Genomic DNA, 6,601 nt, shown 5'->3' with positions numbered 1-6,601 from the left:
CAGAGTGCTCCTTAGAGGCCAGGAAGGCAAGGCCTCATCTTACACCGTTTGGACATTTTGTCAGAAAATACCAGTCCCTGGAGAAGGACATCGTGTTTGGTAAAGTGGAGGGGCCGTGAACAAGAGGAAGATCCTTGATGAGATGGATTGACACAGTGGCTACATCAGTGGGCTCAGGCATGAATCAATTGTGAAGATGGTGCAGGACTGTGCAGTGTTTCGTTCTGTTGTGCATAAGGTCACTCCAGGTTGAAGCCACTCAACGTCACCTAGCAACATGGAGTACCAGAAGAGGATGAGGAACAGAGGATACCGTGATTGATGCCAGGCGGATCTTGGCTGAACGCAGAGAATACCAGCAAGATGTTTACTTGTGTTTTACGGACTATGGAAAGTAGAGTAGAAAGCCTCATCGTCCTCCTGAGGACTGGCTGGTGGTTTTGGATTGCTGCCTTTGCAGCAATCAAGAGATCAAAGGATTCAATACACTGGGTAAATCTGCTGCACAAGACCTTTTTAGTCTTGGAGAGCAAAGATATTACTTTGAGGATTACTCAAAGGAGTGCCTGACTCAATCCATGGTATTTTCAATCGCCTCAGATTCATATGATGAATCTCAAAATGTCCATATTGAATGGACATTGAATAAGAAAGACTAAAAAATAATGACTGGATACACTTAAATTATGGTGCTGTCAAAGAATATTGAAGATACCAGGGAGTGTCAACAAATCTATCTTGGAAAATGTGGTAGTTACATGGTTTTTTGTCAACTTGAATTTTTATGAAAGTCAAGAACTCTTTAGAGCAGCTGTTCTCAACCTGTGGGTTGCGACCCCTTTGGAGGCCAAACAACTCTTTCACAGGGGTTGCCCGATTCATAACAGTAGCAAATTAGTTATGACGTAGCAACGAAAATAATTTTATGGTTGAGGGATCACCACAACATGAGGAACTGTATTAAGGGGTCACAGCATTAGGAAGGTTGAAAACCACTGTTTTAGAGTATTGAAAAGCAAGAATGTTACTTTGAGGACTAAGGTGTTCCTGACACAAGTCACAGTATTTTCAGTGCCTCATGTGCATGTGAAAGTTGGGCATTGAATTAAGAAGACCGAAGAAGAATCAGTGAGTTTTAAATGTGGCGTTGGAGAAGAAGATGAAAGTACCATGGACTGCTAAAAGGACAAACAAATGTCTTCTATGAAATACAACCAGGGTTCTCTTTTAGAGGCCAGAATGGTGAAACTGTCTTAGATATTTTGGACACGTTGTCAGGAGAGACCAGTCCCTGGAGAAGGAGATCATGCTTGGTAAAATTGAGGGGCAGTGAGAGTTGCCTCTTGAAGGCCCTCAAGGAAATGAATTGACACTGGTGTAACCATGGGCTCAAGCACAGAAGCATTTTGGAGGATGGCACAGGATCGGGAAGTGTTTCCTTCTATTGTGCATAAGGGAGCTATGAGTTGAAACTGGCTCAATAGCACCTGAGAGCAACAACAAGTAAGGGGGAGTCCAACCTCTCGATCACATCACAACCTGAGGATGCCTCCTGGAGGGTGTGGCCTTCTTTTAAGAAGAAAAGCCCTTGTTCTTTCTCTGGCCATTCTGTCTTCTTGTTTGCTGAGACTCTTCCTACTTCTGGCAACAGGCTCATACAGGCCACTTGACTCTGAGAGCAGTCAGGGCCCAACCATGTTTTGACATAGTTACTATGACAATGTGCTCAAACATTACATCAATTATGAAGATGCTGCAGGACTAGGTAGTGTTTTGTTCTTTCCTACAAAGGAACTGACTTAAGGGTAAATAACAACAATGACAACAATTAATCCTAGAAACTGGGGTCATAGCAAAAAGCAAAGAGTCCAGAATTATAAAGCATCACATAGGAGTTAGAAGGGCCATATTAATTGACTATATTTCATGCGTATAGTCCTAGGACTCTAAGCTTCAACGGTTCTTTTGTTTTAATGTTATTTTTCTCTCTTAGGTAAATGCCTAGAGATAGGTTTTGTTCTTAGAGCAGGTGTCATTCTTTCTTTAAATGTTATTCTGTAATTTATACATTATTAAATGTTATTCTGTAATTCATACCAATCTTTATCTTGGTCAATTTCTTTAGTATGTTATTTAATAATACCAATAATTTCTCAAAGTTTTACCATTCTGACTAAATGTATTGCATTTGAGAGCAAAGAAAAAATACTACTAGATAGCTGATAGTTCATGGGTGAATCACAGAGAAAACAAAAGAAGAAGTAAATAAACTGTGTCAGTAAATCCTCATTAGTATTAAGATTTACGGTTTGTTATTGTTATGAACCAATGAATCGGCGATGACTCATAGCAACCCTATGCAACACAGAACAAAACACTGCACGGTCCTGCGCCATCCTCCCAATTGTTCCTGTGCCTGAGCCTGTTGATGCAGCCCGTTGATGTCCGTCCATCTCCTTGAGGGCCTTCCTCATTTCACCACCTTTCCACTTAATCACACATGATGCCTTTTCCAGGGAGTGATCCCTCCTGACAATATGACTAAAGGACGTAAGACGAGTGTCCTGCCATCCTTGCCTCTAAGGAGCACTCTGTTTTTCCAATACAGATCACTTTGGCCTTTTAGCAGTCCGTGGTACTTTCAACAGACGAGTACTTCTTCAGCACCACCGTTCAAAGGCATCAATTCTTCTTCAGACCTCCTTATTCAGTGTCCAACTTTCACATAAATATGAAACAATGGAGAATACCATGAGTCAGGTACACCTTAGTCCTCAAAGTAACTTCCTTGTTCTTCAATACTCTAAAGAAGTCTTGTCCAGCAGATTTACCCAATGCAATACAGCTTTTGATCTCTTGACTGCTGCTTCCATGAACATTGATTGTAGATCCAAGTAAGACAAAATCCTTGACAACTTTAACCCTTTCTCCATTTATCATGATGTTACCTTATTAGCCCAATTGTGAAGATTTTAGTCTTCTGTACTTTGAGTTGTAATCCATAATGAAGGTGACAATCCTTGATCTTCAGCAGCAAGTGCTTCAAGTCTTCCTCACTTTCAGCAAGGTTGTGTCATCTGCATATTCCAGGTTGCTACTAAGCCTTACCCAATCCTGGTGCCATGTTCTTCTTTATGTAAGTCAGACAGATTGAATAAGTATGGTGAGAGGATACAACCCTGATGTACTTCTCTTGATTTAAAAAAAAAATAATTTCTTTTCTTGGTTTTAAACCATGCAGTATTCCCTTGTTGTGTGTACAACTGCCTCTTGGTCCATGTATAGGTTCCTCATGAACACAATGAAGTGTTCTGGAATTCCTATCATTCTCAAGGTTATCCACAGTTTATTATGATCCACACGGTCCAATGCCTTTGCATAGTCAATGAAATACAAGCCAACATCCTTATGGTGCTCTCTGCGTTGAGCTAAGAGCCATCAGGCATCAGCAATGCTAGCCCCTTGTTCCATATCTTCTTCTGAATTCGGTCTGAACTTCTGGCAGTCACCAGTCAATGTACTACTGCAATCGTTGGATAATCTCAAGCAAAATTTTACTCACATGCAATGCAATGATATTGTTCTACAGTTTGAGCATTCTGTTGCATTACCTTTCTTTGGAATGGGTACAAATATGGAGCTCTTCCAGTCAGTTGGCCAAGTCACTGTCTTCCAAATTTTCTGGTACAGACAAATGAGTGCTTCCAGTGCTTCTTAGGCTTGCTGAAACACATCAATGGTTATTCCATAAATTCCTGGAGCCTTGCTTTTGCCTAATGAAGAGTTGCTGTTTAAAAGATTCCTTTTATAATTTAACTTAGAAGTGAGACAAAAAGGCTAATTTCTCTGTGTTAGTCTGGGTTGACTAGAGAAACAAATACAGAGCCACTCATATGTGTATAAGAAAGAGTTTTATATAAAAGAGCAAATGTATATTGAGCAAACATCCCAGTTCAGTCCAGATCAAGTCCTTAAGTCCTATGTTGGCCCATATGTCTGATACCAATCTATAAATTCCTCTTCAGACTCACAAAACACATACAAAGATGCCGCATGCAGGAAGATCACAGGTAAGTGGGTGAAAGTCTTGTGGAACCAGTGGCGGTATAAGCATCTCAGCACTGGCAGGGCTCCATGAGGTCCCTCCAGCTCCAGAGCTCTGGCTACATCAGCATAGCTCTATCAGGCTTGTTGTCAGTAATTTCTCCTAGGGAGTGAGTGTGTATCCCATCTCCAGCAAGTTATTTATCTCCTTAGCCCTCCAAATGAGGTCACCAAGCTGCGACCTGATTGGAGGCTAAACTCCACCCCTTCACTCTTAATACTCTCAAACTGACAACAGATTATGTAATACCACACTCTTTTCAACACATATACCATCATTTAAATTTCAAAAAAGCAGGGCTATTTAATTTGTCTAATCTCAATTTCACAATGTTTGACCATCAAGATTTCGTTTTCTCTCAAAAAACGTTGGCCAATATGCCCTCTTATATACTTGAACTAATGCTTCCCTTTTAAAAATTCATTTAAAATTTTCCCAAACTATTAACCTGGTGACTCCCTTACTAATTGTCTAAACAATAAGCCTTGTACATTTTTAAAACATTCCCTGCTGCCGTTTAGCTGTGTGTGCCTTCCAGTTGCTCCCGTCTCGGAGCCACTCTATTTTGACAGTGTTTCCAAGGCTGTAATTTTAAAGGGAGCAGTAGCCACAACTTTCTCCAGTAGCGTAATAGGTGGGGGTCAAACCTAACCTTTCAGTTATCATCTTCAACATTGGGCAACCAGGACACCTTTGCTTTTTTTCTTTAGCAACCCAGATACCACACAGCTCATCATTTGTACAGAACTGGCCTCCCTATCCACGACTTAACTTTTCAAATGTAGTGTGTTGGTCTGCGTACTTTAGAGAAACAAATGCACAGAAACTCATGTATAAGAGAGAGTTTTCTATATAGGTTAAGTGTGCATAAAGAAAACATCCCAACCCAGTGATGCCCAGCCCACAAGTCCAACATTAACCCATATGTCCAACACCAGTCCACAAAGTCCTCCTCTACCTCACAAAACAGACACAATGATGCCAACTGCAGGAGGAAAGCTGAGTCAGTGAACGAACAAGCATCTCAGCACTAGCAGGGGTCTCCACACGGGTGCTCCAGCACCCAGGGCTGCATCGGGGTAGGTCCATGTGGCTTCTCCTTGGGGATGCCTTGCAGGAAGTCAGCCTTGCAAGCTGAAGCTGCTAAGGCAGCGGCAACTTGGCGCAACCATCACAAAACAAGAGACCTGAGAACTAGAAAGGCGAAGCTCACTGAGCCATTTATCCCTCCGCCCTTCAATTAACCCCACATGTGTTTATTGGCCAGTTTGGCACAATAAACTAACTCATGTAGAAATAAGTGATGTTTGCTATTTAGATAAATATCCTTATTCTGGGTAAATTCCCCAGATGCCCAAACTACCATTTAGCAAGATTCAGGTTATATTTTTTTCTTAGTAATCAATTCGTATTTGGGGTGGGGGTGGGGGCTTTTTCTGATGTATACTACTAAATTCAATTGCAATCGTTAACATGCTGAAACATTTAAATAATAAAAAACACTTATAGAACATGCTGAAAACGTATGCGCATTTTAGTTATTGAAATCGTTTTCTTTGCTATGTTCAATTTCCTAATGATGAAAATGGTCCTTTTGATTCAAGTTAAATCAGTCATCCCTGTAAATGACTATGGTTGCAAAAGAATTATTAACAAAGCTATTTTAGAGAAAAATTTTAAAACTCTCTAGCATTATATATTGCAATTGTACCTAGAATACACTTGAAAAGCAACTACTACACATTTTCAAACCATAATGTACAACACTTGCAAGTAGAGTAATTGGAAAAAAAAATCCTGCATTTGACATACATTGATATATGGGAAGAACAGCTTCGGTGACATAGGAAATATAATGATCTATCAAAACTTGGAATATGCATGTGTGGTAAAGTTACATACAGGAATAATCTGAGTGAAGGAAAATTATACGTATCTATTCATTACCATCAATAAACTGAGTACAGAAAGTCTGTCTCTTCCATTTTGAATTATTTCCTCTTCAGAAACCAGACGACATTTTAATGTTTCATGATGATGGGGGATAGGAGTTCTTAGTTCTAAGTTCATGTAATCACAGTTTACATAAGCCCACACCTGACGACGGAAAACCGAATTTCACGTTGAATTTTAGCTACGAAGTGATTGATAACACCAGATGCAGCACGCCTCAAAAGCCCATCAGGTAATAAGCAGGCCCCCGTGGGCCCACATCCATCTATTGACGCCGCTTCTGCTTTTGGCCACCACCGGGGCATTGTGCGGGGGAGCACGGGGCTGGCGTGGCCGAGCACGCTCGCAGGGTGGGCTGTCAGTCAGAGGGTTCATCTGGGGAGGGTCGTCACCCGGGAAGGCCACGCACAGCCCCGCACAGCCATGCCAGGGCTGTTCTGCTCGCCGCCCCGCAGCACAACGTAGCGCCCGCCGGCCGCAGGGTTAGGCGACGGACCGCGGCGACGCGAGCGGCGGCAGCACTTAGGGACCCTCGCGAAGAGC

The sequence above is a fragment of the Echinops telfairi genome, unplaced genomic scaffold, assembly GCF_000313985.2.
Source record: "Echinops telfairi isolate 266 unplaced genomic scaffold, ASM31398v2 ScPeMD7_7469;HRSCAF=8507_1, whole genome shotgun sequence".
NCBI lineage: Eukaryota > Metazoa > Chordata > Mammalia > Afrosoricida > Tenrecidae > Echinops > Echinops telfairi.
Note: the sequence above shows the minus strand (reverse complement) of the source record.